The sequence below is a fragment of the Mustela lutreola genome, chromosome 6 (genome assembly GCF_030435805.1).
Source record: "Mustela lutreola isolate mMusLut2 chromosome 6, mMusLut2.pri, whole genome shotgun sequence".
NCBI classification, from domain to species: Eukaryota; Metazoa; Chordata; class Mammalia; order Carnivora; family Mustelidae; genus Mustela; species Mustela lutreola.
In genome coordinates this window covers 122579989-122590311 of record NC_081295.1, presented here as the reverse complement: position 1 = coordinate 122590311, position 10323 = coordinate 122579989, and positions in this window count along the sequence as shown.

Below are 10323 nucleotides of genomic sequence, written 5' to 3'. Positions count from 1 at the left end.
CTGGGTGCCCCATTCAGCCCCTCCCCACCAGGCCACAGTGTGCATCAGGAAAGGCAGATTCCGTGGTCTCTGAATGAACACTGTGGAGCACTAGGGCTTCCTTTCCAGCCCCTCCCTTCCTGCAGTTCCCCATCTCAGTAAAGGAAACCTGGGGTCACCCAGTTATGCCTGCCAGACTCTGGAGGGTCATTCCACCACACACACCACTTTCCCACCCAGTCTGCTGCTAGTGCACCAGAAAGTTCAAGACTTTTCTCTAATCCATATCCATGGCTGCCTTCTAGCTCCACACCCATCTCACTTTCCCCCTTACCCAGACACAGTGTCCCTGCTTCCCCAGGGGCATCCCCTGCCCACCTCCAGCCTCACCCTCTCAAGTTCATTTTCCATCCAAGGTTATAACCTCTCAAACCATCTTATATCAGCTCTGCTTCACCCGTTCCAGGGATCCTCCTGCTAAACCTCTTGTCTGTGGCTCCTGGGCCCCAGCTTCCTCTCTGACTTCATTCCACTGCTCCCAGTGCTTCCTCCTGGCCTGGCATCATTCCTCCAGTTCACGGAGCTTTCCCAGCCTCAGGCCTTCTCACAAGCCCCGGATGTTCCTCTTCTCTCTCAACCCCCAAACTGCTCACCATTTCAGTCTCACTTAAAGTGACCTCCCTCAGAGTGGCCTTCGTCAACCTGCTCATCCCCATCTGAGCCCCATACACGTGCTTGTTGGGGTTTAGTGGTGCCCTGTTCTCATCCACGGCCCTGACATTTGATCTCCTGTGGAATATCCATGGCATCCACAAAGGGAGGCACTGTGTGCCCTGGTCACGTGTCCAGCACACAGAAAACACTCAGGAAACTTTGCCTGAGCTCATGTGCAGAGAAGTCACCTCAGCAGCATGTTGGCTTCTCTGTCCAATTTAGAAAACACTTCAGTCCACTGAGAAACAGGAAGACTTAACTCTGATCTAAACGAGTCAGCAGCTGGGTGGATGCAACAACTGCACCAACTTCCCCTCTCTTTTCTTCTTCCTACCCCAAACATATATGTGGCACCGGGCTACCTCCACCTTGTTTGCTCCCTCAGGCCTGCCCAGTACTCAGGTGTTCATGTGTTAAGCGACTGGTGTTAAGACACCAGTTTGGGCTAGAGCCTCCCTGGCCCCACTTCTGCCAGGTTGTTGTCATTATTGTCTTCATTCTATGGGTGAGGAAACCAATGTCTCAGAGTTCCACAACCACGCACCCAGCAAAGCCTCTCACAGCCTGTGTTCATTCTCAATTGTTCTGAATGATCCACTCTATCTGTTTTCATGAAGCAAGGACTGATGGGCCCGTTGGTGCATGGAGTGATTGGTTTCCACCCAGATGTCTGGTCTGAGATATTAAACTGGGCAAACCTTGGGCTTCTACATATACCTGAATACATCCCACGTTATCATCCCCAAAGGTCTATTCTGCCAATATCCACTTAGACTCAGGAATATTAGGAAAATCCAACTCCAGTGAAACAAAACAGACAAGGGCCAATATCATCCTCCAGGGCCACCCTCCACTGTCACCACCAATCTCTGCCCAATGGGGAGATTCCTTAAGGCCCAAGAACATAGTGGAATTTTACAAAAAGTCAGAGGGAAGAAAGCCAAATTTTGTTGAGTATCTACTAAGTTCCAGGAACTGGACTACGCAAGTTGTACTTCTGACACTTCATTCTCACGCATGCAGAGATGAAAGAAGACAGGAGTCCTGCCGTCTAGTTACCTTTCATCCAGAAGCTTCCTGGAGGAAGGAGGGCTGGAACTGCAGGGACACTGCTCTCCACACCCTCACTTGTCCCAGTCCTCAAGCCCAGCCCAGCCCCAGCTCCACACAACTCAGGGTGAAAGAGGAACAGGAAGGGGACCTTGGACTCAGACATGGCCCAGCATGATTGGGTGAGAAAGCTTATCTCCCTGAATGCTGCTCCTGGAACCCATGTTGGGAGAAGAGGGGAAGGAATGACAAAGCACAGGGAAGGTTTTCCTGAAGGACGCTGGCGGGACACCTGAAGATGCTGCAGGAAGAACAGTAAACAGCAGGCTTCACTGTCTTCCCCCCCACTCCACAGGCTCAAATTCCAACTGCTTTATCCACAAACACTGTTCATTCATTCACTTATTTGCAGATCATAACAAGTAACATGGAAGACATAGGGAGATGGAGAGAGGGAGTTGAGGGAAATTGGAAGGGAAGATGAACCATGAGAGACTACGGATTCTGAAAAACCACCAGAGGGTTTTTAAGGGGTGAGGGGTGGGAGGCTGGGGGAGCCAGGTGGTGGGTATTGGGGAGGGCACATATTGCATGGAGCACTTGGTGTGGTAAAAAAACAATGAATTCTGTTACTCTGAAAATAAATAAATAAATAAATAGATAGATAGATGAATAGATAGATAGATAAATAAATAAATAAATAAAACACTGTTCATTGTCCTTGAATGACTTTTTTCTTTTTTTTCATTTATTTATTTTCAGCATAACAGTATCATTATTTTTTCATCACACCCAGTGCTCCATGCAATTCGTGCCCTCTATAATTACCCAATACCTGGTACCCTGACCTCCCACCCCCCACCACTTCAAAACCCTCAGATTGTTTTTCAGAGTCCATAGTCTCTCATGATTCACCTCCCCTTCTAATTTACCCCAAGCCCCTTATCTCTAATTCCCCATGTCCTCCATGCTATTTGTTATGCTCCACAAATAAGTAAAACTATATGATAATTGACTCTCTCTGCTTGACTTATTTCACTCAGCATAATCTCTTCCAGTCTCGTCCATGTTGCTACAAAAGTTGGGTATTCGTCCTTTCTGATGGAGGCATAATACTCCATAGTGTATATGAACCACATCTTCCTTATCCATTCATCCGCTGAAGGGCATCTTGGTTCTTTCCACAGTTTGGCGACCATGGCCATTGCTGCTATAAACATTGGGGTACAGATGGCCCTTCTTTTCACTACATCGGAATCTTTGGGGTAAATACCCAGGAGTGCAATGGCAGGGTCATAGGGAGATTTTTGTTTAATTTCTTGAGGAATCTCCACACTGTTCTCCAAAGAGGCTGCACCAACTTGCATTCCCACCAACAGTGGAAGAGGGTTCCCCTTTCTCCACATCCTCTCCAACAAATGTTGTTTCCTGTCTTGCTAATTTTGGCCATTCTAACTGGTGTAAGGTGATATCTCAATGTAGTTTTAATTTGAATCTCCCTGATGGCTAGTGATGATGAACATTTTTTCATGTGTCTGATAGCCATTTGTATGTCTTTATTGGAGAAGTGTCTGTCCATATCTTCTTCCCATTTTTTGATATGATTGTCTGTTTTGTGTGTGTTGAGTTTGAGGAGTTCATTATAGATCCTGGATATCAACCTTTTGTCTGTACTATCATTTGCAAATATCTTCTTCCATTCCGTGGGTTGCCTCTTTGTTTTCTTGACTGTTTCCTTTGCTGTGCAGAAGCTTTTGATTTTGATGAAGTCCCAAAAGTTGATCTTTGCTTTTGTTTCCTTTGCCTTTGGAGACATATCTTGAAAGAAGTTGCTGTGGCTGATATCGAAGAGATTACTGCCTATGTTCTCCTCTCGGATTCTGATGGATTCCTGTCTCACATTGAGGTCTTTTATCCATTTGAGTTCATCTAATTAATAAGAGTAGAGAGAAGAACCACATGGTCCTCTCAATTGATGCAGAAAAAGCATTTGAGAAAACCCAGCATCCATTCCTGATTAAAACGCTTCAAAGTATAGGGATAGGGGAACATTCCTGAACTTCATCAAATCTATCTATGAAAGACACACAGCAAATATCATCCTCAATGGGAAAAAGCTTTCGTCCTTCCCATTGAGATCAGGAACACGACAAGGATGCCCACTCTCACCACTCTTGTTCAACATAGTATTAGAAGTCCTAGCAACAGCAATCAGACAACAAAGGGAAATAAAAGGTATCCAAATTGGTAATGAAGAAGTCAAACTCTCTCTCTTTGCAGATGACATTATTCTTTATATGGAAAACCCAAAAGACTCTACCACCAAACTACTAGAACTCATACAGCAATTCAGCAACGTGGCAGGATACAAAGTCAATGTGCAGAAATCAGTGACTTTCTTATACACTAACAATGAAAATACAGAAAGGGAAATTAGAGAATCGATTCCATTTACTATAGCACCAAGATACCTGGGAATAAGGTACCTGGGAATAAACCTAACCAAAGAGTTAAAGGATCTGTACTCAAGGAACTACAGAACACTCATGAAAGAAATTGAAGAAGACACAAAAAGATGGGAGACCATTCCATGCTCTTGGATCGGAAGAATAAACATTGTTAAAATGTCTATAATGCCTAGAGCAATCTATATTGTTAATGCCATTCCGATCAAAATTCCACCCGTATTCTTCAAAGAGCTGGAGCAAATTATCCTAAAATTTGTATGGAATCAGAAGAGACCCCAAATCGCTGAGGAAATGTTGAAAAACAAAAATAAAGCTGGGGGCATCACGTTACCTGATTTCAAGCTTTACTACAAAGCTGTGATCACCAAGACAGCATGGTACTGGCATAAAAACAGACACATAGACCAGTGGAACAGAGTAGAGAGCCCAGATATGGACCCACAACTCTATGGTCAAATAATCTTCAACAAAACAGGAAAAAATACACAGTGGAAAAAAGACAGTCTCTTCAATAAATGATGCTGGGAAAACTGGGCAGCTATATGTAGAAGAATGAAACTCGACCATTCTCTTACACCGTACCTCTTTATTATTGTAGCAGTTCTGTTCTATCCAACTGCTGTTGACTCACAGGGAACCCAAATTCTTATCTTCCTATCTCTGAATTAATGCAGCACTAGTATTTATGAAATAACAGATATTTATCAAGGTTCATTAAGATAAGTAGGTCTTGGGTGCGTGAGTGGCTCAGTTGGTTGGGCGTCTGCCTCCGACTTAGGTCATCATACCTGGGTCCTGGGATTGAGACCCACATTGGACTTCCTGCTCAGTGGCAGACCTGCTTCTCCTTCTCCCTCTGCTCCTCCCCCTCTCTCTGCTCCTCTTCTGACTCACACTCTCTTTAAAAAAGAAGAAGAAGGAGGAGTCAAGATGGCGGAGAAGTAGCAGGCTGAGACTACTTCACTGGCAGGAGATCAGCTAGATAGCTTATCTAAAGATTGCAAACACCTGCAAATCCTTCAGCAGATCAAAGAGAAGAAGAACAGCAATTCTGGAAACAGAAAAACAACCACTTTCTGAAAGGTAGGACTGGTGGAGAAGTGAATCCGAGGGGACGGGAAGATAGACCCCGGGGGCGGGGGGGGGGCGGCTCCCGGCAAGTGGCGGAGCAACAGAGCACAAAATCAGGACTTTTAAAAGTCTGGTCTGCTGAGGGACATCGCCCCAGAGGCCAAACTGTAGCAAAGCCCATGCGTGGTCAGCATGGCCTCAGACCCTGCAGGGTCACAGAAGAATCGGGGGTGTCTGAGTGTCGCGCAGCTTGCAGGTATTGGAACAGGGAAGCTGGCTACAGACCAGAGCCGACAGTAAGATCGCAGTTCGGGGTTACTTTGAACCGGTCGCAGGCTCAGTGAGCTCTGAGCGCAGCCGGAGGTCAGGCAGACGGGAGTAACTGGGTGCTGTTCTCTGAGGGCACACTGAGGAGTGGGGCCCTGGGCTCTCAGCTCCTCCAGGCCAGAGACCAGGAGGCTGCCATTTGTATTCCCGTCCTCCGGATATCTACGGAAAGCACTCAGAAAAAAAAAGCTCCTGAAAGCAAACCCGAGGGGATTACTCAGCCAGACCACTGGTAAGGGTGGTGCATTCCGCCTGGGGCAAAGACACTTGAGAATCACTACAACAGGCCCCTCCCCCAGAAGATCAACAAGAAATCCAGCCAAGACCACGTTCACCTACCAAGGAGTACAGTTTCAATACCAAGGAGAGCAGCAGAATTCCAAAGGAGGAGAAAGCAAAGCACAGAACTCATGGCTTTCTCCCTGTGATTTTTTTAGTCTTGCAGTTAATTTAATTTTTTTCTTTTTCATTTTTTTCTCTTCTTCTGCTAAATTTTTTTTAACTTTTACCCTTTTCTTTTTAAAGTTTTTAAACTAATTTATCTAATATATATATATTTTCTTTTTTATACTTTTCTTTATTCGTTTTTTTTTATATTCTTTTATTTTTTTCTTTCTTTCTTTTTGAACCTCTTTTTATACCCTTTCTCCCCTCACACGATATGGGATCTTTTCTGATTTGGTTAAAGCATATTTTCCTGGGGTTATTGCCACCCTTTTAGTATTTTACTTGCTCCTTCACATACTCTTATCTGGACAAAATGACAAGACGGAAAAATACAACACAAAAAAAAGAACAAGAGGCAGTACCGAAGGCTAGGGACCTAATCAATACAGACATTGGTAATATGTCAGATCTAGAGTTCAGAATGACAATTCTCAAGGTTCTAGCCGGGCTCGAAATAGGAATGGAAGATATTAGAGAAACCCTCTCGGGAGATATAAAAGCCCTTTCTGGAGAAATAAAAGAACTAAAATAGAACCAAGTTGAAACCAAAAAAGCTATTAATGAGGTGCAATAAAAAATGGAGGCTCTCACTGCTAGGATAAATGAGGCAGAAGAAAGAATTAGTGATATAGACGACCAAATGATTGAGAATAAAGAAGTTGAGCAAAAGAGGGACAAACAGCTACTGGACCACGAGCTGAGAATTCAAGAGATAAGTGACACCATAAGACGAAACAGCATTAGAATAATTGGGATTCCAGAAGAAGAAGAAAGAGAGAGGGGAGCAGAAGGTATACTGGAGAGAATTATTGGGGAGAATTTCCCCAATATGGCAAAGGGAACGAGCATCAAAATTCAGGAGGTTAAGAGAACGCCCCTCAAAGTCAATAAGAATAGGCCCACACGCCGTCACCTAATAGTAAAATTTACAAGTCTCAGTGACAAAGAGAAAATCCTGAAAGCAGCCCGGGAAAAGAAGTCTGTAACATACAATGGTAAAAATATTAGATTGGCAGCTGACTTATCCACAGAGACCTGGCAGGCCAGAGTGAGCTGGCATGATATTTTCAGAGCACTTAACGAGAAAAACATGCAGCCAAGAATACTATATCCAGCTAGGCTATCATTGAAAATAGGAGAGATTAAAAGCTTCTAGGACAAACAACAACTGAAAGAATTTGCAAACACCAAACCAGCTCTTCAGGAAATCTTGAAAGGGGTCCTCTAAGCAAAGAGAGAGCCTATAAGTCGTAGATCAGAAAGGAACAGAGACAATATACAGTAACAGTCACTTTACAGGCAATACAATGGCACTAAATTCACATCTTTCAATAGTTACCCTGAATGTTAATGGGATAAATGCTCCAATCAAAAGACACAGGTTATCAGAATGGATAAAAAAACAAAACCCATCTATATGTTGCCTCCAAGAAACTCATTTTAAGCCCGAAGACACCTCCAGATTTAAAGTGAGGGGGTGGAAAATAATTTACCATGCTAATGGACATCAGAAGAAAGCAGGAGTGGCAATTCTTATATTAGATTAATTAGATTTTAAGCCAAAGACTATAATAAGAGATGAGGAAGGACACTATATCATACTCAAAGGGTCTGTCCAAAAAGAAGATCTAACAATTTTAAATATCTATGGCCCCAACGTGGGAGCAGCCAACTATATAAACCAATTAATAACAAAATCAAAGAACCACATCAACAATAATACAATAATAGTAGGGGACTTTAACACTCCCCTCACTGAAATGGAGAGATCATCCTTGCTGACAGATCAGCAAGGAAATAAAGGCCTAAGTGACACACTGGAGCAGATGGATATCACAGATATATTCAGAACATTTGATCCCAAAGCAACAGAATTCACATTCTTCTCTAGTGCATATGGAACATTCTCCAATAGATCACATCCTCGGTCCTAAATCAGGACTCAACCGGTATCAAAAGATTGGGATCATTCCCTGCATATTTTCAGACCACAGTGTTCTGAAGCTAGAACTCAACCACGAGAGGAAGTTTGGAAAGAACCCAAATACATGGAGACTAAACAGCATCCTTCTAAAGAATGAATGGGTCAATCGGGAAATTAAAGAAGAATTGAAAAAAATCCTGGAAACAAATGATAATGAAAATACAATGGTTCAAAATCTGTGGGACACAACAAAGGCAGTCGTGAGAGGAAAATATATAGCGGTACAAGCCTTTCTCAAGAAACAAGAAAGGCCTCAGGTACACAACCTAAGCCTACACCTAAAGGAGCTGGAGAAAGAACAAGAAAGAAACCCTAAGCCCAGCAGGAGAAGAGAAATCATAAAGATCAGAGCATAAATCAATGAAATAGAAACAAACAAACAAAAAAACCCACAATAGAGCAAATCGACAAAACTAGGACCTGGTTTTTTAAAGAATTAATAAAATTGATAAACTCCTGGCCAGACTTATCAAAAAGAAAAGAAAAAGGACCCAAATAAATAAAATCATGAATGAAAGAGGAGAGATCACAACTAACACCAACAAAATACAAACTATTATAAGAACATACTATGAGCAACTCTGTGCCAACAAATTTGACAACTGGAAGAAATGGATGCATTCCTAGAAACATATAAACTACCACAACTGAACCAGGAAGAAATAGAAAGCCTGAACAGACCCATAACCAGTAAGGAGATTGAAACAGTCATTAAAAATCTCCAAACAAACAATAGCCCAGGGCCAGATGGCTTCCCGGGGGAATTCTACCAAACATTTAAAGAAGAACTAATTCCTATTCTCCTGAAACTGTTCCAAAAAATAGAAATGGAAGGAAAACTTCCAAACTCATTTTATGAGGCCAGCATCACCTTGATCCCAAAACCAGACAAGGATCCCACCAAAAAAGAGAGCTATAGACCGATATCCTTGATGAACACAGATGCGAAAATACTCAACAAAATACTAGCCAATAGGATTCAACAGTACATTAAAAAGATTATTCACCACGACCAAGTGGGATTTATTCCAGGGCTGCAAGGTTGGTTCAACATCCGCAAATCAGTCAATGTGATACAACACATCAATAAAAGAAAGAACAAGAACCATATGATACTCTCCATAGATGCTGAAAAAGCGTTTGACAAAGTACAGCATCTCTTCCTGATCAAAACTCTTCAAAGTGTAGGGATAGAGGGCACATACCTCAATATCATCAAAGCCATCTATGAAAAACTTACTGCAAATATCATTCTCATGGAAAAAACTAAAAGCTTTTCCGCTAAGGTCAGGAACACGGCAGGGATGTCCATTATCACCACTGCTATTCAACATAGTACTAGAGGTCCTAGCCTCAGCAATCAGACAACAAAAGGAAAGTAAAGGCATCCAAATCGGCAAAGAAGAAGTCAAATTATCACTCTTCGCAGATGATATGATACTATATGTGGAAAACCCAAAAGACTCCACTCCAAAACTGCTAGAACTTGTACAGGAATTCAGTAAAGTGTCAGGATATAAAATCAATGCACAGAAATCAGTTGCATCTCTCTACACCAACAACAAGACAGAAGAAAGAGAAATTAAGGAATCAATCCCATTTACAATTGCATCCAAAACCATAAGATACCTAGGAATAAACCTAACCAAAGAGGCACAGAATCTATACTCAGAAAACTATAAAGTACTCACGAAAGAAATTGAGGAAGACACAAAGAAATGGAAAAATGTTCCATGCTTCTGGATTGGACGAATAAATATTGTGAAACTGTCTATGCTACCTAACGCATTCTACACATTTAATGCAATTCCTATCAAAGTACCATCCATCTTTTTCAAAGAAATGGAACAAATAATTCTAAAATTTATATGGAACCAGAAAAGACCTCGAATAGCCAAAGGGATATTGAAAAAGAAAGCCAACGTTGGTGGCATCACAATTCCGGACTTCAAGCTCTATTACAAAGCTGTTCATCAAGACAGCATGGTACTGGCACAAAAACAGACCCATAGATCAATGGAACAGAATAGAGAGCCCAGAAATAGACCCTCAACTCTATGGTTTACTCATCTTCAACAAAGCAGGAAAGAATATCTAATGGAAAAAAGACAGCCTCTTCAATAATTGGTGTTGGGATAATTGGACAGCCACATGCAGAAAAATGAAATTGGACCATTTCCTTACACCACACACAAAAATAGACTCAAAATGGATGAAGAACCTCAATGTGAGAAAGGAATCCATCAAAATCCTTGAGGAGAACACAGGCAGCAGCCTCTTCGA